Here is a 23,092-nt window from a genome sequence, read left to right as displayed (position 1 = left end):
GCTCTCAGGACTGCAGTGTTTCCTTCAGCTGGAAGCATCTGAGACTCCATCCACAGCAGGAGTGTGAGGCCCCACGGATGATGAGATTCCCTGTGTATTTTTCAAGTGTGAAATAAAGACTGGTTTACATCGTGGTATTTCTTAACCCAGGACATTAGGAAGCTGTTACCTGTAAAATTAGACATGCAGAGACATGAGCCGCTACTGAGGGTGTGGATACATTTAGCCCCAGGCTCTGCCTTTTTCAGAGCCTCACGTGTGAATCCACTGCAAACACCTTTCTGCAAGGCTGAGGTCAACACTCCAGCTCAGACACCTGTTATGAAGTCACACTTAGAGTCTGCTGGGCTCCTGTGTCGCTCCCAGACCCTGTCAGCCCATCATGCCCTCTGTCCTGGCAATAATAACTCACCTGCTGTCCTCCTAGATGCGCAGGACAGCCCCTGATACCCAGGAGGGTGCACCTGGCAGACATGGCTGGCCCATGGTGGTCCACTGAACAAGCAATTTTACCAAACCTCAACCCTCAGCACAACCTGTGCTCATGATGAAACAAGATGCCTCTGTAACATATGAACTCAGTCAAAACGTGAACATTATTCAAGCCACCCAAACATTAGCTACCCGAGACACCCTTGCTGGCTAATCTGAGTGATGCTACTTCTTGACTAATTACAGCCTTAGCCTGGCTCTTGTCCTCACTCCTTAGAGATGAGGTTTACCGTGAGCTGATCCATGTCCTGACAGCATCCAACACACAGAATATCCCTGCTTCCTTGAACACCCTCTAAAAGTACCTGACACAGTCCACATCCTATAGGTCCGTCTTGCTGCAATGCCCGCAAAGCCTCCCTGCCTGCATTCTCTCTCATTGCAGCCATGGGAACCCTCACGTGTTTAGCCTCAGGTGTCTCTGCAGGTCTTAGTGAAGAGTACTGGCACTCTTTCCCCCCTTCACAATGCCTGCTTCCCTCATCCTTTGCCTAATAAGTATTTCTTGAATCCCAGCTGGTTATTCTAGCCCTTGCCAGCTGCTCTCCTCCCTAGTCAAGTGATTATTATGTTGCCATCTTTTAACAAACGTTTTGGAAACTGTATACTGGAGGATTGGCCTCAATTGACCTACACTGAAACTCTTCAATTGCCCTGTTGGGACACTTTGGTACTGGATAATTTCAGACAACCTGAAAGCTCTAGGCAGGGAAACTTCTTTGCATCCTTCATTGCAATCCCTGGGGCTGAATCCACTCTTTTAGCCCCGCACCAGCTCAGTGTTGTTGAGTGAATGACAGGTTTTGTACCATAGCCTGCTTGATATGTGACATTCTTAGAAATGTTCAGGCATAAACTTGTTGGATCTCTGCATTGGGAAATGAGTGTGAACCAGTCATCAGCAGCACTCTTCCAAATAGACGTTTCTCTGATGATATGATTCATAGAAGCTGAAGGAGAGGAATAATTTCTTGCCTCTTGGTGATCAGTTATGGATAACTTTTGCTTAGAGGTGAAGGCACAGTGAATTGTGGCTCATACATATCAAATGATTTCTGACTTCAAATTCTTAAATATATTCCATTTACATATTGCATGGCTATTTTGACTATCTGAACTCTAAAGTGAAAATGTCAAAATCCTGACTTCTGTGGGGAAGTTTTTTCTTCCTGTATATGGCATCTCTCTTCTTAAATTAGCTCTAATTGTTTTATAGATATATATGTATTTCTTTCAGGGACCAATCACAGAAGTCTGGAATATCCAGACTGGAAAGTCACAGTTTATATTGGCTTTTGAGTTTTGTTCCAGTTTTCTTAGTAGCAGTAGGCTAATTTAATTCATTCCACAAAATTGAATGGATTACGGAATCAGGTCAAATCTCCCCACCCCACATGGCTGGAAGAGTCTGACTCTGATATGTTTTATAAAGAGCCTGACTTACAGCTTGCTCTTGAGTTTTTTAAAAAAAAAAAAAAAAGGTCCTTCAATATAGTTTTGCATATTTACATAAGGTTACATCCCTAAGTGATTAAGACAACTAGTGCAGTTAAACTAGTCACTTTCTTTTAGTGGAAGTCTAATCAGGTCTCTGATACCCCAGGCAGCGGCTCCCCTGCAGAAGTTCAAGGCCCTCTTTGCTCTCTAATCACTATAGAGCCAGCCTCCTCTCCACCTGCTGGGAGTGTTTTGACAGAAAGCAAGGGCTTGGCCCTCAGCAGCCTCTGATCCCTCCAATAAATAAGGCTGCCGATCTTCACGCCTCCTCTTCCCTCTGCCCCACTTCAAATCCTGTCCTCCTGTGTAAACCTTTAACTTTTTTTATTGTATGGATTTTAACGTTCATTATGCTGGCTACTTTGAGTGTTTTTAGAGACAAAAAGGAATGCACATATCAGAATTCAATGCAAATTCAGAAATTAAGCTTTTTTTTTTTTTTTTTTTTCCACCTTGTGCAGGCTAAGGCTTCCCTATTAATTAAAGAGCTGCACTCCAGCTCTCCAGTCATAAAAGGACAGCAGCCAACTGCTGTGGGCTGATTTTGGGGCTGCCTTTGAGTCAACCTGAGCTGATTTGTTTTATGGAATGACTTTTTCTCTTTTAAAGTCGATCTACAGGAATCAGCCTCATCTGCTGTGTGTGTTGAGAGGTGGGGATGGGGGAGGGATGTTTCAGACTGAGCGTGGACCAGAACTGCACTTGGAGACTTTCATTGAAAAGAGAGGAGAGATTTCCAAAGGTTGTATTTTCCTTCTGGTTGGAGCCTCTCATCCACACTGTGGTAAGTGGGTCAGCTCTGGTTCACTCTTCCTTTTAGAAGAACAGGACAAATCCATGCAGAATTAACTCTGCATTTTCCACAAGTGAATTTAAGTTCCCTTGTTTTAACTTTAAAATGTGCATATGTCAGTATCAAAAGCTTTTTCTTCGCTTTGGTTTTGTTTTTGCTTTCTGATAGCTAGATTCAGCTCAACCTAATTCGATCATTTTCTTAAAAAATTTAGCTCTAATTAAAGCTATTAAAAAAGTCTCAGTTCTGAAAGTCTTCATGAGTGAAGATGAAATGTTGAAAAATTTTGAAAGACAGATAAAAAAGTGATTTTGTCAGGTATAAATGCTTTAGTAAAATCTTGTGTACAATTTAAGATTGAAGCTCATAATAGAAAATAGTATTTTTTTCTTATTCAGGAACACATACACATACATTTTAAATGCCTGTATAATATGTCTAATACAATTAAAACTGACACCTTTTTTTAACAATGTGCGATGTGTTTTGCATATATCATATTTTCACAAAACATAATGTGCTTTTTGTAGAAACAGTGTATCTGGGTTATCTGAATTATTCAGCCTTGGCTTTTTTTATATAAAGCAATAGCCACCATTTGATAGACAAAATCTAGTGTTAGATCAGCAGGGTGACTAAGTTTACAATAATCTACTGTACCTTTCAAAATAGAAGAGAATATTTCAAATGTTTCTAATATAGCGAAAAGACAAATTCTAAAAGTGATGGATCCCAAGGACAGTGATTTGATCTGTAAAAATTAGATGAATGTGCTAAATTATCACATGTACCCTGAAACTATATACATCTATTATGCATCAATAAAAATTAAGGTAAAAAGTAATAGCCATTATTTATGAATGCTTCCTTTATTCAGATGTTAGATCTTTAATGCATTATTTCACTACATACTTACAACAAACTCATGAGTTAGACATTTTTGTTACTCTCTTAAGATATATGTTTATAAGAAAGTGACACACACACATGGTTAAAGTAAACCAAATAGTACTGAAAGTTCACAAGGAAAACCTACAATCTCTTTGCCCCATAGCCATCCGTACCTAGTTTTGTACCCCAGAGCAAAACATTTAACTATTTATGTCTTCAGATCTTGGGGGATTTGCCTCCAGGTTCCTAAATAATATGTCAAGTCTGCAATTGTTTATTTTTTAAGATGGTGTCTTATGTATATCTTGCTATTATGGATAGGGATTCAGCTCAGCCTACACCATTCTGCATCTCCTACCACCCCATTGTGTTTGATACATACATGTAACTTTCAGTTTTTCTCCTGTCAGTCACCTTGGTAACTTCAAAAACCCTTAAGCCTATATTTATTGTTCTATCAACTATAGACAGTGTTTCTCAACTCATTTTATAAAATGCAATTGGTAGCTCTTCTTCCCTCTCCTGCCCTTCCATTCCCCTCTACTTTCCAAACTCTATCAGCCATGGCTTGCTTTTGATCGGCTTGAAACATATGAAATTGCTGATGTGTGATTACTGGTGGTTTCATGTGGTTATGGTCAAGGTAAAGAACGTTAGATTGTGTTTCATAACCATTGTAAAGTCTTCCATATCTGTGGGATGGTTTCAAGGTGGAAAACCAATTCATATTACTTATTATCTTATAATTCTGTAAATGTGTTTATAAAACAGGGATACATAATAGAAAAAGATAACTTTTCCCTCTTTACCAGCCCTTATTGCAAGCGAGAAGTTGCCTAACAGTAATTCTTTTGAAGAGTCCACCATTCCCTCACGCATGGCTGCCCCACCTCTGAAAATACCATTAGTACTGAAAAGGTGAATCACCAGCACCTTGGAGATAGCTGCCTTAGTGAGACATGGAAACGGGGGGAAGAGATCAATATCAGTGTTACTTTCCTTGGTTTATTCTGCCAACATTTATTGAGAAACTGCCATGAGCCAGAGATTGTGTGACAGGGCACAGAATGAATCACCAGTGAATCTGATTCCTGCCTTCAAGTTGCTGACACTCTACTGGTAGTAATTTGTGTGTGGCTCTCCACAAATAAACATTGGAGTGATGGAGAGAGAGAGACACAGACAGAGAGAGAGATGGAGACCATTAAACTTCTCACCTCTAATACAGAAATAGTAAAATTCTTATTCGTGTTAAGTGGTCTGGAAGATTTTGTATTTCCATAATTTTAAGAATTAAGTTAAATTTTACATAACAAACCAAACCGAATTGTCTTTCCATGGTAGAACAATATTTTTAAAGGTTGTTATTCAAGTGATAGGTTGAGGCTTTTTGTTTTGTTTGTCTTTTAGCTGCTACTGTCAAAAATATGAGTTGAAAGTGTTCATTTTCTGTTACTGGACTTGCTGATTCATAGAAAAAAAGTTTTAATTGTGAAATAGGTAGTTTTGTTTCACATAATCAGAAACTCTTAAACAACCTTTGTTCATCAAATCCCCCCTACTCTTACACCTTCTCAGGGCAATGTTGTCCTGAGAACTTACATGATTTGTAGAGATAAGTATGATCTCCACTCATTCCGTTTTTATTCATTGGAACATAAAACTGCTTTGATTGAGATCAAGTACAAGAAATCTGTGTTTGAACAACTGGAGTACTGAACAAAATTACCTGTGGTTTATTTCTCCTTGTATAGGTACTCTTTTTTCCCTAATATCTTGGGAAAATAAAGATTGTGTTCAGTCTAGGCTGTCACTTTATAATTCAAGTATTGGTCACAGGTCACAGTCTGCTTATAGCTAAGAAGGCCATGTATACCACATGGAAGAGTGTCTGGATTGCAGCACTCCATTCCTATGTTTGACATCAGTGAAGAAGTAGAGCTATCTCAAATGCTACTCAATGGCACACACACACACACACACACACACACACTCACACACACACACACACACACACAAAATCAAATGCCCACTGTGAGGTTTCTGTGAATTCCTAGGGAGCTAAAATTTTTTATGGTTCCTTTTGGCTCTAAATTACTCCTCCACCAATTACTATAATTTTCTGTTTGTCTTACAAAACTCACATGCTTTCCCAGTTTTGGGTGGAGAGAGTTCAGAGATGAAATGAGGCCCTTTCTTTGGACCCTTGAACAGGGATGGAAAGAAAAGTAAACAACAGAAAATCCATTCACAAAGGCCATTTCTGAGCATAGCAGACTTTATGTAAAGTTTGGGGAAATTTTCTTCAATTCCATGTCCAGTAATTTGGCCATCCATTTGCACAATCATCCATTGTATTTTTAGACACACCCCCTGGACTTATTTGTACAAACAAAATTATTCAGATGAAAAAAGTCAGCAGTACCTCTCTAATTACTCCTATTTACCCTAATCCTTGACTTTTTAAGATCACATTTTCTTGGACTCTGATTCTGATGCAAAACTTTTGGCAACATTTCCCTGAGAGAGTGTAAGGGTAGGGGGAAATTGATGAACAAAAGTTGTTCAAGAGTTTCTAATTATGTCAGACAAAACTGCATTTGTACTTTGGCTCTGTTATTTACTGATCATTGGCATTGCTTAATTTGCTGAGCTTCTCTCTAAGTTGTAGCCTCCTTGTATGAAATGTGGGTAATTACAACATTTTACCTACCACACAGAGCTGTGAGCATTGAATAACACAATGCATCAAAGGTGCTTAGCATTGTGTCTAGTAACTGGTAAGAAGACAGTAACTTTCCTTTGTTAACATTGTATTATTAATGCTGCTGCTGTTGACCTGTATACATTCAGAAGACCTTAAGTTTCGTCAATCATCTCTGGAAATTTTTACTACTACAGAATTTACTACATTTAAAAATAGTTCCCTAGGAGAGAAACAAAACTACAAGACAAAAGATAAATGGCGGGGAAAACCATACCCTAGAGCTAGTGTCATGACTGAACGATTTAACTTTCTGTTAGACATTCTAGACTTTGAAGTATAAATACTTTGAAACTTAGCAACCATGATATGAACAGGAACACTATTTTTTCTTTCATTTTATGGTTGCTTTTGCAAAATTTAGTAAATGTAGCCCATAACAGACCTTTATTAGTGATAACAGTCTTGCCTTAAATGACAACCATTTATTTTACTATGGATTTTTGTAAGTAAATAAGCCTTTTCAACTTTATATTTTCCAGCAGGTCTTATTGAAAATGGCATTATTTTTATACCACTTTTCCTCATGAAGATTTTTTAAATTTTATTTTGCAGAAAGAAATATGAAGAGAGAGAGAAAAAAATCATCCCAATTCCTTTCTACTTGAGGGCTTCTTGTGTGGCTTTGAACTCGGCAGGTAGGGTATTTTGACACATATAAAAGCCTTACAAAGGAACCACATTTTTTATGAGGTAGACAGAGCTCACTGTGGATGTGTGCTTCATTCAATGCCCCGTTTCCCTTTGCAGATGTGTGTCCCATGGAGCACCGCAACTGAATTTTAAGCTTTTGAAAGTAACATCTAGTATTTGATGAATTTGGACTGTGTTGTAAAAAAGTGGAAAATTGGAAAGCTTCCTAAAACCTGTTAGAGAATTTCCTATTATTTATTTTAGCTATACACCACCAACAGAGTAATTATTTGAACCTTAATAGGTTCCAACCCAATAATTTTTTTAAAAAATAAGAAGGAACATAATTTTAAATCACACACACACACACACACACACACACACACATATATATATATATATATATATATATATATATATATATATATATATAAATTGTATGCAAAGGAAACCAAGAGGAATACCAAATTAATTATTCTCTGCTTAAAGAACTATAAATCAGATTGTCAGCTAAAACTCAGATTAGGGGCTAATTTATTTATTTTTTAATATGACAGTATAGTAATTTGGTTTCAAATTTCAAGATGATTCCAAATTCTTCCATGCAGTGTATATGAGGAGGCTGTGCCCAAAGAAGTTATTAAACAATCCTAGGGACCCAGAGGCTATGCACATTCACCTGCATCCCAGACCTTTGTCCCAACTTCCAACCCACCCTGAACCTACATTTTTGTATTTCTAGTCCTTGTATTTGGAATAAGGCAAGGTAGGCAATAGGTAAACACTGCTGAGTGTTTGGTTATTTGGCTTTTATGTTGTCTTGAGGCAGTTTACCAACACATTCAGGAAACTGCAGCTATTCCTCGGGCCTCTCAGTTTGGGAGAATGTGACTTTGCAATTGGTGCTCTCGATTCTTTTGACCTGCTGTGGACTCAATGTGACTCAACCAAATTCATAGTTGAACCCAGATCCCCAGTGTGATTGTATTAGGAAGTGGGGCTGTTGGGAGGTGAGGAAGTTACAATGGTGGGGCCCTCATGATGGGATTAGTGCCCTTATAAGAACACATACTAGAGTTTTTTTTCTCTCTCTCATTGTCGTGTGAAAATATGGTGAAAATATAGCCCAGGAAGAATGCCACCACCAGACTTCAGGTCTGCCAGTGCCTTGATCCTGGACTTTACAGCCTCGTAACTCTGAGAAGTACTTGTCTGTGATTTTAGCCACATGGCCTGAGGCATTCTCTTTTAGCTGCCTGAACTGACTGAGGCACTACCTGCACAGGCATACAGCATTTCATCAGTTTTTATAGGATGTAGACCTCTTGCCCCTTTGGTTCTTTGTAGCCTGTTTTTCCTTTCCTTAACTCTTGCCTCTTTGATGCACTCTTTGGTAGTCATTTTCTATAAAATTGCAACCTTAAAAGAACATGTATAGATTTTTAAGACATTGGTAAGAGGTTTGAAGATGTTTTGACAGTAATTTAATTCCTTCTTCCAAGGGAATTTTTTGAAAATTAGCCTAGTATAGAACATGTCACTAATAACTGAAAACATTAAAATGTAACAAAATTGGGGAAAAATTACATGTCATGCTGTAACTGTGGCCTAGGGCCTTGCTTTTGAGAAATCAATCTGTCTTGACTTTGAAATATTAAATAAGGCTACATTGGAAGTGGTAGTTTGGCCCTGCAATATTCTGAACAATACTGAGGAATATTTTCACTCCAGAAAATAGTTCACTATTTGTAGAAGAACCTTCATTTCGAAACTACCACCAATGGAATCCATTTTCCGTCTCTACTCCTGCAGCTTTCTCTTATTGACTAAAAAGTTTCTACTGAATTTGAAGGCAAAACAAGAGAAACTGTAACACCTGCTATGAAGTAGAGGAACAGGTATAGAAAACATATCCTGAATTGAGGGAACATTCCTGGAGAAAGAACCTGGAAAAATGTCCAGTTTCCATGTAAGCCCTGGTTATGCAGTATATGGTTTGAAGTGAAATAATGAGTCTATTGAAATGTATAGAATAAAAGAGGACTTAGACTCAGACTCTAAAATAAATAACCAAGGATTTGCTCTTTGTTTTAAAAAATATATTCCAAGGGAGTATCCTGAGAATTCATGAAACATGTATCTCACCTAAAAACCAGCAGAGAATTAGATTTGATGTGTGTCATGATTGTGTTGGGGATGAAAAGATAGAAGAAACAGCCAGTTTTGTTAATTAGGAAAACCCTGGACATATTTATATTATCTTACAATGTTGTCATCAATCTAGGAGGCATTAAATTGACTACTTTTCCTAATAGAGATAATGCGTGTGTTTTGAATTGTTAATTGGCTCTAAAATTAGATTTAGCATATTTCTAAATTGAACCAAAGGTGGGAAAAATTCATGGGCTTAATCTGAAATAGGTTATTCATCAACTTCATATACAACTTTGTTTTTTTATGATTTTAGATGTTGAATCTTTGAAATAACATTTATATTATCTAATGATAACTTTTGATTTTTGGATAGGTCATTGTCTTTACATTTTAAATTTAAGCTTCTTTTTTGCTTTCAATTCATGTGATTAACTTCTTGGATGAACTTGTTAGTTGTCTGTCACTGCAAGTTCATTTGAATGGCTTATTTTTTGACTTACAGCACTATCTATATTTTGCTATATTTAGTAGTTTGATGGCTATGTTTGTACCAGCTTAAATGAACAAAGGAAGGTCAATAAATCATCTTGTTACAGCTAACACATATGCTTATGCTATTTTCTTGTCTCTGAGTCAAGCCTTAATAGCTTATTCTTTTCCAAATCTTTTTTTCTTAAACGCTAGTGATTCTTGATCTATAACAAATACATTCAATAAATATATTGAGTACCTTGTATTAGTCTGTTATTACACTGCTACAAATAAATACCTGGGACTGGGTAATTTATAAAGAAAAGAGACTTAATTGATGCACAGTTCTGCATGGCTGCGGAGGCCTCAGGAACCTTACAATCATGGCAGAAGGGGAAGCAAACATGGCCTTGGGCAGGCAAGAGAAATGCAAAGTGAAGGAGGAAGAGCCCCTCCTAAAACCATCAGATCACATAAGAACTCACTATCACAAGAACAGCATGGGTGAACTACCCCCATGACTAATTACTCCTCCTGAGGTCCCTTCCCCAACAGTGGGGATTATAATTTGGGTAGCAATTTAAGATGAGAGTTGGATGGGGATACAGAGCCAGACTGTATCAGTGCCTATACTGTGTATAACCTAGTGAGACATACTAAGATATCTTGGTGAAAAAGACATCCCTGCGCCAAGGAACTAAATCTGAAACTCCCTTTTGGGAAGGCCAGGCAAGGACTAAAATAGTGACTTGTAAGAAAGAATGTATTAGTGAGACCAGGGAAATGAAGTAACGTTTAGCAAAGTATGGACAAAAATCATAGTGAGTGAATGGGGCCATTTATTGCAATGGTAATAGCACAAAAGAACTAGCAGAATAATCAAGGCAAAGCTGAGATGCTAGTGAAGAAATTCTTGACAATACTACCTCAAATATTAACATTGAAGTTGACTTAAAGTTTTGAATTATTGAAGTCATCTTTAATGTATAAGTTTAGGTCCTAGAGTCTGAACTTTTCTATATAAATTTTAGTTTAATACTTGATTTTTCTGATTTTGATGAATATTTCATTAGCTGATTTTTATTTTATGGAAGGATTTTAAATAAGCACTTACCAACTTAATTGCAACTGTGTTTCTGTTTTTCTCACTACATTGTCAGCCTTGGAGGGCAGGCACAATGTCTGTTTTTCCACTTGCGTACCTCTGCACAGTTCATGGCAATGGGTAATATGTTATTGAATAAATGTTTGGATGCATAGATGGATGGATGGATTGGTGGTTGTCTAGATGGATGAATGGATTTGGAATGTCCCAGCAGGATTATGTACATTTGAAATGTTCTATCCGTGTGTATCCATTTCTACTTTTTCAGGAATTACCATTGGAGTGTTCTGTGGGAAACAATCCATATCTGGTAGTGACAATGGGTTTTGATAATAAGCAAAGCCCTTCTATCCTTTATCATAGTCCTGCATCACAGTTATATGCTTGTTCAGTTATATATGATCATTTCTTAAAGGACTGACTCTTAGACATAATATGGACTCCTGTGAAAGAACTATACTGGAAACCTAAATATAGCCATGAGTGCCAAGAATATAATTACTTCTGCTTTTAAAGAGTCAGTCTTAGTAATCTATCTTTGCTTATCTTACAGGAATATTCATCATCTGATTTGCTCCATATGAAAAAAATCCCTTCCAATGTCCAAGTACCCTGCAATGTTTTAGGGTACTGATGTGGTCTGACTCTGTGTCCCCATCCAAATCTCATCTTGAATTGTAATCCAAATTATAATCACCACATTTTGGGCAAGGGTACACATGGGATGTGATTGGATCAGGCGGGCGGTTCCCCCATGCTGTTCTCGTGATAGTGGGTGAGTTCTCATGAGATTGATGATTTTATAAGGGGCTACTACTCCTTCACTTTGCACTTATCTCACCTGCCACCATGTGAAGAAGGACTTGTTTGCTTCCCCTTCTGCCATGATTGTAAGTTTTCTGTGGCCTCCCTAGCCATGCAGAACTGTGAGTTAATTGAACCTCTTTCCTTTATAAATTTCCCACTTTTGGGTATTTCTTCAAGTAGCATGAAAATGAACTAATATAGTAAATTGATACCAGGGTGGTGGGGCTATCAAGATAACTAAAAATATGGAAGTGACCTTGGAACTGGGTAACAGGCAAAGGTTGAAACTGTTGGGAAGGCTAAGAAAAAGACAGGAAAATGTGAAAAAATCTGGAACTTCATAGGGACTTATTGAATAGTTCTGACCAAAATTCTGATAGTGATATGACAATAAAGTCCAGGCTGAGGTACTCTCAGATGCAGATGAGGAACTTCTTGGAAACTGGAGCAAAGGTCACTCTTGCTACGCTTTAGCAAGGAGACTGATGGCATTTTCCCCCTGCCCTAGAGATCTGTGGAACTTGAACTTGAGATAGATTATCTGAAATTGGCACTTATGTTTAAAAGGGGAAGCAGAGGATAAAAGCTTGGAAAAGTTGCAGCCTAATGATGTGATAGAAAAGCAAAATCTGTTTTCTAGAGAAATTCAAGTCTGCTGCAGAAATGTGTGTAGGTAATGAGGAGCCAAATGTTAATCACCAAGACAATGGGTAATTTGTCTTCAAGGCATGTCAGAGACCTTCTCAGCTCCTCTCATTACAGGCTAAGAGGCCTAGGAGAGAAAAATGGTTTTGTGGGTAGGCCCAGGACATGTTACCAAGTGTCCCAGCTGCTTCAGCTCCAGCCATGGGTAAAAGCCAAGGTACAGTTTAGGCCATTGTTTCAGAGGGTGAAAGTCCCAAGCCTTGGCAGCTTCCACATGATGTTGGGTAGACAGAAGTCAAGAATTGAGTTTTGGGAGCGTCCACCTAGATTTCAGAGGATGTATGGAAACGCCTGGATGTCCAGGTAGAAGTCTGCTGCAGGGGTGGAGCCCTAATGGAGAACCTCTGCTAGGAAAGTGTAGAAGGGAAATACGGGGTTTTAGCCCCCACACAGAGTCCCCACTCCTAGTGGAGCTATGAGAAGAGGGCCACAATCCTCCAGACCCCAGAATGGTAGATCCACTGACAGCTTGCACTGTGAACCTGGAAAAGAAACACTCAATGCCAACCCATGAAAGCAGGGTACATGAAGCTGTACCCTGCAAAGCCACAGGGATGGAGCTGCCCAAGTACCTGGAAGTCTGCCTCTTGCATCAGCATGACCTGGATGTGAGACATGGAATCAAAGGAGATCATTTTGGAACTTTGAAGTTTAATGATTGCCCTGTTAGACTCAAATTGCACGAGGCCTGTAGCCCCTTTGTTTCGGCTCATTTTTCCCATTTGGAACTGGTGTACTTATTCAATGCCTGTATCCCTACGACATCTAGGAAGTAACTAACTTGCTTTCAGTTTTACAGGCTCATAGGTAGAAGGGACTTGCCTTGTCTTGGTTGAGACTTTGGGCTTGGACTTTTGGGTTAATGCTGGAATGAGTTTAGACACTGGAGAACTGTTGGGAAAGCATAATTATGTTTTGAAATGTTAGAAATATGAGATTTGGCAGGGGTCAGGGACAGAATCATATGATCTGGCTTTGTTTCCCTACCCAAATCTCATCTTGAATTGTAACCTGAATTGTAATCCCCACGTAACATGGGAGGGACCATGTGGGAGGTGATTATATCATAGGGGTGGTTCTCCTATGCTATTCTCATGATAGTGAATGAGTTATAAGATCTAATGGTTTTTTAAAGGGATTTCCCCACTTATCTCAGCACTTCTCCTGTGCCATATGAAGAAGGACATGTTTTCTTCCACTTTTTCCATGACTGTATGTTTCCTGAGGCCTTCCTAGTCATGCAGAACTGTGAGTCAATTAAACCTCTTTCCTTTATAAATTCCCCAGTCTCAGGTATGTTTTCCTAGCAGCATGAAAATGAACTAACACAGTAAATAACAAACTGATACATATACTTGCTCCCAGACTCTTAGAGTGGTAGTGTTGGTATAGAAAGAAAGGAACCCCCATACCTCCACTGCCTCTTGTGGAGCTTTTTGGGACTGAACTCAGTGTGCTCACACTTTCTCCAAAGCCAGCCAATAACACAAGAGCGCTATGTACCTTCTCACCCTTTACAGTCCTTCCAGCTGCCATGCTTCTGCTAAACCTTAACTACTGGTTGTCCTCTTAGGGTTTCACCCCTCCCTTCTCTCTTGTGTCTTTCCCTGTAATTCTGATCTTATAGTGCTCTCCCTCAGCTCAATCTCAGCATGTCTAAAAACTGCTTATATTAAAAATAGGCAGTGTAAACATCATCAAGCTTCCCTTGATTTTCTCAGCTAGTCGGGATCTCTTTCCCACAGCACTTTGTAATTCTAACGATCAATAATTATCACTTTCAGTTTTGCAGATTTCTGGGAACTCTGATTTTAGTTTCTATCATTGCTTTGGAAGCTTCACATGATCATTTCAGTCATGCACATAGGCCTAGGGTGGCATCTAAATGTGACCTTTGCTGCATGCATCAGGAGCCTGTTATCCAGCCTTTGTAGCTCCCGGTGGCATGGCCTCTGCCTTTTCCCTGCTCCCCTGTAGCTACGTGGGTGTTTTCTTGGTTCCTCTACTAATAATTTGCCATTATATATGAGTGGCCCATGCTGCACACACTGCTTAGGAGCCTTCCCCTAACTAATGCTGATTCGTCATGCACACCTCATCTTAAAGCCTCCTCATCAAACCTGGCCAGAACCCTCCCTCCCACCCCAACTGCTAAATTACCCCTTTCCCATTCTTCGCTTTCATCATAATCTATTCCTGACTTTCATGGCATTTTCACAAATGCTATATACACATTAAACATAATAAATACACACACACATAAATGCATATATATCTGTGCATAACCAAATAAATATCTGAACTAATTTAACCAAAATTGATTTTTTTTTTTTTGAGGCAGAGTCTCACTCTGTCATCTAGGCTAGAGTGTGGTGGCATGATCCTGGCTCACTACAACCTCTGCCTCCCAGGTTCAAGCAATTCTCCTGCCTCAGCCTCCTGAGTAGCTAGAATTACAGGCATGCACCACCAGGCCTGGCTAATTTTTTGTATTTTTAGTGAAGACTGGGTCACCATATTAGCCAGGATGGTCTCAAACTCCCAACCTCAGGTGATCCGCCCTCCTCGGCCTCCCAAAGTGCAGGGATTATGGGTGTGAGCTACTGTACAATGATATTTTTGAAAGTATATCTTTGTTACCAAAATCAATGTAAAAGAAATTTTTAGCCTTCATTTCTTGAAGGACATTGAAAGGGACCCAATGTGTGACCCCAGCGACACTCTTCACAATCTGTCTTCCTCGCTGCCTTATTTTCCATAGGCAGGTTCAACACCTCTCACTAGCCAACAACTCAAGCTCCTCTGCAGGCCAGCCCGTGAAGCTATGGAGTCCCTGGAAGGTTCCTCCTCATTCTTCTCATGGCCTTCTCCTTTTCTTTCTCTTTGATCTGCCCAGCCTGTCTTACTCTGTATCACATACAGCTGAAGCTGCAGGCTTTGCACTGGTGAGAAAGGGCTAGAAACGGGCTGCAGAAAAAGGGAAGATGGGAGGAGCGCTCTCAGGCCCCTGGGCCACCGTGTTTCCTTAATGCTTAGCCTTCCTCTAGATGGTGATTCCCACAAGGGGAGGGCCTAGGTCTGTTCTGTTCATGGCACATACACCAGCCCAAAACAGGTGCTCAATGATATCAGCCAAGTGAATGAATGATGGAACAATTTTGAAGTCATTAAACGGATGAGTAAATGTAGTACTGAATGAAAGACACTAGAGGGAGATCACAGAAGGACGTTGGCAGCACCAGCACTGCAGAAACCGAGACTCAGCTGTGCTTGATAGGGTGGAAATGCCATTTCTGCTTCTTTGTCTTAAATTTAAAAAAAAATTAAAAATAAAAGTTAATTATATATAGATAGATGATAGATTTATTTATCTGAACTGAATCTGACACAGATCCTTTCTGTGTTTAATATAGGTCATGATGGTCCTACCATTTGTAGAATAATGTAAGGCTGAAGATAGACACTCTAAGAAGATACTCATTTGAGTAAAAACCTCATGGCATGGCCCTGCATAAATGGATTGGCTGGAATGAGCACCACTACCAGGCATCTGAAAGGCTGCACACTTGAAGGAGTGCTGGGGAGGAAAATACAGGGCTCAGAAGGAAAGTGTCAGACCTTCTCCTTTATAGGAGAAACAGGAAATTATTTAGGAACAAGCAGAATAAAGTTCGTGTGAAGCTCTGGGACTGACTGATTGTTATACCTGAAATGGGTATGCAGGCTTACTCTTTCTTCAACCTGGACAGTCACCTCTCTAGACATTGTTTGTCCATCTGTAAAATGGGACTAACAGTAGTAGTATGAAGTTTGTAGGGTGAAGATGTGGCAAGGATTAAAAGAGGGAGAGCACATAAAGACTAACACAGGGACCAGACCAGCACACACATAGTCAGAATGTACTATGCGCGCTCCATTAAGGCCTTTCTGTGAAATTGCTTAAATTTTCTAACCTATGTCTACCTCAGCCATTTTCTCTCTTGGACTCTTTTTTTTTTTTTTTTTTTTTTTTGAGACTGAGTTTCACTCTTGTTACCCAGGCTGGAGTGCAATGGCATGATCTCGGCTCACTGCAACCTCCGCCTCCTGGGTTCAGGCAATTCTCCTGCCTCAGCCTCCTGAGTAGCTGGGATTACAGGCACGCGCCACCATGCCCAGCTAATATTTTGTATTTTTAGTAGAGACGGGGTTTCACCATGTTGACCAGGATGGTCTCGATCTCTTGACCTCATGATCCACCCGCCTCGGCCTCCCAAAGTGCTGGGATTACAGGCTTGAGCCACCGCGCCCGGCCGGACTCTTTTTTAATGATTATGCTGCACTAGAAACTTTTTCTTGAGCTGTCCTTCAAATTATTTGGGACCTGGAGTGCTCTGTGGGCAAAGGTACTCTTCCCTTGTTGAAATCTTCCTGAATGTTGGTTCCTCTGGTGAACTAGAATGACAAGCCCCGGCCTTGGCTTATGAAGAAGCATAGAGCACAGTGTTACTCTACAAAACATTTCACATGGCATGTAAGGGTGCTGAAGGAAGCGTGTGATGTCGAAGTTATACAAGCATTTTAAGTTCAGCCACATTTACACTGCTGTTTATAGTAAATCCTCCTTCTTATATTTGCTTTATTCTTGGCTGCAGTATTTTGTTGAATCTGGCAGAGTTTCTGATAAGCAAATGACCAAGAGCTATCTTGACAAGGAAGAGGTGACCTTGAGGCAGAAGACAGGAGGCACTGAGAGAAATGAGTAGATAGAATTACAGAATGGTTAAAAAAAAAAAAAAGTGCTTTTGCCTTCACTTTCAGCTTGTCTGTATTAGTGCTCTTTTTCCTCTGGATAGATAAGTGTACTGGAAGTTCATTTCCAGATGCTTTGGTAAAAAGTTAAGTTGATTCATAGTAATAAAAGAGATGACGGGAACGTCTTCAGTGGGTGCAAAAGCCATAATGTTTTGAATGATGGATTCTTATATGAACTTTAAAAATTAACAATATCCATTAGGTACCACATATATCATTTTGAAAATAATGTCACGTATTCTGTCTAAATTTGAAAGAGGTGAGGCATCACTTCAGCGAGCTTAGTTTATGTAATTTAGCTTTCCATAAGTAAGAGTAAGTCAACATAAAATAGAAAGAGACAATGGCATTGCCAGATCTGACAGCCTTCTAGTTTTAAAGACCTGCGTGGTGGACCTGGTCTGTCGTTTTCAGTTGCATTATCTCACAATAAAAATAGGGCAAAAGGACCTTAAAAAATGAATCAAATTAATTATTTAAAAAAATTCTAACTTGGAAGTCACACTGAAACAAATGAAAAAGGAATTAATTTGGAGCTACTAGAAAAATAACATGTAGCCAGTATTGGATTCAATTCAATTTCAAATCAGAACAACTTTTATGTTTTACCATCTGCCTCACCAAGAGCCTTATAAAATTTGAACACTACAGTCTTTAGAGACTCACATATGAAGAAAGCTTTTTAAAGACCATTTGATGAATATAAAACCAGAAGAAATAATGTTGGTGCTTGTCCATAAATAGAGTTAGTAATTAGTGATTTCTAAAAAGATAAGTCACATCTGTCATATCATGGGCTCAGATATTCCGTTTGAACTTTTCCCACTACCCAGTCCCACACTAGTCCGGTTAAATGATCTTCTGACTCATGGCAGGTAAGCAAATTGAGACTCAGAGAAGACAAGCCAGCTGGCTGTGCTCCTCCAACCTGTAAACTGAAAAAAAAAAAAAAAAAAAAAAAAAAAGGAATTGAAGCTGTGGCTCTAAACTGATGGATTTAGACGTAAGAGTTATTTTTTAAAATAGGCAAGAAGCATAAAACAGAATCAACTTCTTTCTGCAGAATGTCGTGTTCCAGTTATATATTGAGATGAGCTAAATAGAAGGCAGGTAATATGCTGATAAAGCAGACACTTTACTCTCTTCACACATACATGCATGCATGTGTGTATGTGTAAGGAGTTTAATCACTTGTTAGCTTTAGTTTACCGATAAGGGACGAACATTTTATTTGCTCATTTAGTTGGCTCTTCTGCAGCTCCTCTGGACATCACTGTAACATATGTGCCTTTACAGTCCTGTGTTTTGCGTGTTGCATGCTCAACGCGTTAGTGAATGTTAAGGAAAGAAGGAATCCTCAACAAGAAAAAAGGAACAAAAAAAGAACAAGATGGTGGTACTAGAAAAAAAAGTAGCAATATCATTCAATCAAGGTTTCGCTGAAGCTAATCATTTTAAGAAAATGTAAGATTCTACAGGAGACAGCATGCTTGGGTGGTAGAGGCTAATAAGACAGATCCAGCCATGGTGTGCGCAGTCTTGACAGAAGTGCCTTCAGGTTTAAAAATACTAAAACACTAACTATTTATTGATTTAGCATTTAACACGTGCCAAATACTCTGACTGGGTTAAAGTGTCAAATAAGACATGGTCCTTGCCCAAATGGAGTTCACAGGAGACGCTCGAGGAGGAAATATATAAATAGACTATAAAGTGACAGGTGTGGAGATAGTCCCTGCACTACACAAAACAGGGCTTGGAGGAAGGGGCACCATCGATCAGGGTGAGACTGGGAGGGGTAGGCTCTGACCTCCGACAACCCATTCCCATTTCTGCCTTTCAGACGGTGAGAAATGTCACTCCTCAGGAGTGATATCTGGTTCACGTTCTTGCTGCCCTGTGAGTAGAGCCTGCCTTCCCTGCTAAATGAGAAAATAAACCAAGAAAAGTTATTTCAAGAACTAGGTCTTGAAATTAAACTAGTATGCAACTTGGGGAGAGGTAGCCGGGAGAAGGAGAAGGGATTAGTCCAACACAAAGACTCTGAAGCAAGAAATAGCACTTCATGTTTGAAGACGATGTAGTGTTTAGGGAGTGGAGCTGAGATGAAAGAGACAAGTAAAGCTAACTGAACTTGTAAAATAAAGTTTATGACTTGGAAAGATGGGATTGATTATGGCCACACTTTAAGGTCAAGAAAGCAAATTGGGCACATTGTCTTACGAGGGCTAAAGTTTAATTAAATTTAATTAAAATATAAAAAAGAATTCAGCGTTTTCTGAATATGGTAGTGCTCATTTGTGTGTCTGGGAAATCTACATAATCTTTCTGGATTTGACATTCTGTCTGCCTGTGAAAACATTGGAAATATGCAAATGAGTGATTGTATCTAAATATGTCCTCGATTATGGATAGGCTTAAGACGTTCTAAAATTTATCTTTACTTCTCTCTTCCTTTTATTTCTTGATATCTAGGTAGGTAGCATGCCCTTCTGGTTATGCTCATGGAAGTTATCCTTTCATGTGTAAGAAGCCACCTTCAAAACTTAGTGTCATAATAGATGAGGAAGGCACTTCCCAATCAACCATGCAGCCGGCATGCCCTTGTTCTAAGACCAAAGACATTCCATAGAAACTACAGGCAAAAGTCCCTTATGAATATAAAACACAAAGTATTTAACAAAATGCTAGCACACCCTTTCCAGAAACATAAGAGAAATATTTATGCATGTGACCAGGCTGGACTTATCTGAGGAGTGTCAGGTTGGTCCAAGACATGAAAATCACAGTAATACATCATATCAATAGATAAAGTATCACAAATGACAAGTTTACAAATGATCATCTCAGTAGATAGACTCAGAAAAATTATTTGACAAAATATAACTCCCTTTTATGATAAAAACACACAATAAATGAGAAACAGAAAGAAGATTCCTGAACCTAATAAAACTTTATTTCTGAGACGAGGAACAAGACAAGGATCTCTGCCCTCAATACTTCAATTTCATAATGTACTGAATATTGTAGACAGGGCACTTATGCAAAAAAATGAAATAAAAGTGATTTTGATTAAAAATTAAGAAGCAAAATTATTCTTAGATAACATGATCGTGCATATAGAGAATTGAAAGAAATCCACATAAAATGTAGACCCAATAAATGAGTTCTGAATGTTTACAGGATAGAAGATCAGCACACGAAAATCCGTTTTGTTTCTATAAACCAGCAATGAACAACTCAAAAATGAACTTCCAAAAAAATTCTAAATACAAGTAGCATCAAAAAGAATAAAGTCTTAGGGATAAATTAACAGGACAAGTACAAGATTTGTACATTTAAAACTGTTAAACTATTGTTCAGAGAAATTAAAGAACCCTTCGAAGAGAAAGGCATTGTTTGCCATAGATTAAAAGACATTATACTGGAAAGATGGCAGTGCTTCTCCAAAGTGGCCTACAGATAAAATGCAATCCTTATTAAAATTATAGCTGGACTTTTTGTGGAAATTGACAATCTGACCTTAGAATTAACACATAAATACAAGATATCCAGACTCCTAAAAACTATCTTTAAAAAGAAAACAAAATTGTAAGACTGGTATATCCCAATTTCAAAATTACTACAAAGGTACAAAGTAATCGAAACAATGTGATCCTGGCATAAGGCTGGATGTATAAGTCAATGGGATATAACCAAGAGTCCAGAAATTAACACATTCATGATCAATCAATTTTAACAAGTGAACCATGAGTATCCTATGGTTAAAGAAGGGTCGAAACCACTGAATACCCATATGCAAAAGAATAAAGTTGAACCCATCCTTCATACCGTATATACAAATTAATGAAATAATAGACCATGGAACTAAATGCAGGTGCCATAATTATAAAATTCTTACAACACAGGAGTAAATCTTTGTGACCTTGGATTGGGCAATGGTTTCTTATATATCGTGCCAAAATCACAGTGACAAAAATGATAATTTGAATTACATTAAAACTGATAACGATTATGTTTTATAGGTCATCATCAGAACAGTGAAAAAACAATAGAATGGGAGAAAATATTTGAAAATTTTATATCTGATAAGGATTTTTTCTTAAATATTTAAAGTGACTCTTGTAATACAACAATATAAAGACAAACAGCTCAATAATAAAGGGTAAAAGATGTGAAAAGTATGTCTCCAAGCAAGATAAACAATTGATCAATAAGGAGAGAAAAATGTGATTAAAATCATTAATAATTAAGAAAATTTAAATCAAACCTACAATGAAATAAACTTTATACCCATAATTGGCTAAAATAAAAGGTAACTCAGATAATAACAAGTGTTGACAAAGATATAAAGGAATTGAAACTCTAATACCTTGGTAGTAGAATTGTGGAATAGTGCATCCCCTTTGGAAAAGTTTGGCAGTTCTGCAAAATTTTGAATGTAGTGTTATTAAAAGACTGAAAATTCTGCTCCTATGTAGAGACCCAGGAGAACTGAAAACATGTCTGCACAAAAACCTGGACATTCATAGGATTCTTCATAACAGCAAAAGACCTAGAAACAACCTAAATGTTCATCTACTGAAAGGAATAAACAAAATGTGGTATATCCATACAATTGAATATTATTCGGTATAAAAAGAATGATATATTGAGCCATGCTACCAAATGTATAAACCATGAAAACATTATGCTAAGTGAAAAAAGTTAGACACAAAAGGCCACATAAGGTATAACCTAATTTGTATGAAATGTCCAGAATTAGCAAATCCCAGAGACAGAAAGATTAATGGTTCTGGAGGCCTTCAGATTGTTCTGGGTTAGTATAAACAGTTCAGAAAGAAAAAAAAATGTATATTTTACTGAACAATCCATTAGTATAAAAGTAAAATATGAATTTTTTTCTTTCTGAACTGTTTATACTATTCTGTACTGTGAATTTTCTTGTCCACCTTCCTTTCTCGGCACAAATGCAGTCCCTTGTATCCTGAAGTAGAACGCATCACTGTAGCTTTAGTGCTCCCCTGGCACTGTGGAAGCAATTTGATTTGGCATAAACTCTTATGTTTTCACGTGGCTGATGTTCTGAGTAAGTGCCAGCCCCAGTTTCCCTGGGGATTCTAATTCTTCACCATTGTAGTCTATGCTTGGAATCATCAAGAAAACAGTGGATGGCGTCAACTCCATTTTCTTTTTTAGCTCTACCTTGGCTGTTCAGTGACAGGTGATATGATGACGACTTGGGAACTGAATCATGAGCAGCAATCCGCTCTCCCTTATTCATGTGTAAACCACGCTGTCAGTGAATTAAGTGGGAGATTTCTCTCTGTGCCCTTGAAATGTGGTTCTAGGGAATTATGGCATTCTTGATCTGGAATTTGAATTCTTTACGTACTGCTCTAAGTGCATTACATGTTGTAGTATTTTAGGAATTATTTATTGTTTTAAGAAAGTTGTCAGAATCCATCAGTAAGTCGAAGTAGTACAAAAGTTTAGAAAGAAAGGAGTTGTTAGGACTTATTTATCTGCTTATGTCTTAATATGTCTTGAATATGTATTGAATATGGCAAGATAGGAAAAGGCTAGAGGAAAGGTAAAGTAGTGTGTACATTGCCCACACTATAACAAAAGTGATCTGCCTAAAATGTCATTTCATTCTGGGACTTGAGACCTGCCATCCCTCCCTGCCATCCCCAAGATAAAATCCAAATTGCTCCAAAGCATTTGGTGACCTGGTCTCTGGTTCCATCTCAGTGCCCTCTCTCATCAGCTTGCTATTCTCCTCTCCAGGCTCCAGCCATGCCTGAGCTTTCATTTACACAAAAGAAAGCTGTTTTCCATTCTTTCTTGCCACAGAGTATGCCATTTCTTCACATTTTTGTTTTCCTAGAGCAGTGATTCTCAGACTTAGTGTTTAGCAGAGAGCCGCCTGGGGAGCCTGTGAGCTCCCCAAGAGCCCTGGAACAACCCCAGAAATTTGGATACA

The 23,092-nt window shown here is 38.5% G+C and overlaps 1 protein-coding gene across 3 annotated transcripts in view; it reads left to right on the top strand.

The window, feature by feature from the left end:
• The window catches only part of MYO16 (myosin XVI), a 695,568-nt gene that overhangs the window by 89,040 nt on the left and 583,436 nt on the right, over nucleotides 1-23,092 (top strand). The window contains exons 1-2 of one of the 3 annotated variants that reach the window (XM_074387447.1): nucleotides 2,556-2,773; nucleotides 6,993-7,075. The exons of 1 other annotated variant lie outside the window; for it this stretch is intronic. The gene's annotated coding sequence lies outside the window, so the exon portion shown is untranslated. Of the gene's footprint in view, nucleotides 1-2,555; nucleotides 2,774-6,992; nucleotides 7,076-23,092 lie in introns of those variants that run through there. One more of the 3 variants, XM_074387448.1, reaches the window with a different exon arrangement.

This window comes from Saimiri boliviensis, chromosome 16 (genome assembly GCF_048565385.1).
Source record: "Saimiri boliviensis isolate mSaiBol1 chromosome 16, mSaiBol1.pri, whole genome shotgun sequence".
Lineage (NCBI taxonomy): Eukaryota > Metazoa > Chordata > Mammalia > Primates > Cebidae > Saimiri > Saimiri boliviensis.
This window is presented reverse-complemented; position numbering and strand designations above follow the sequence as displayed.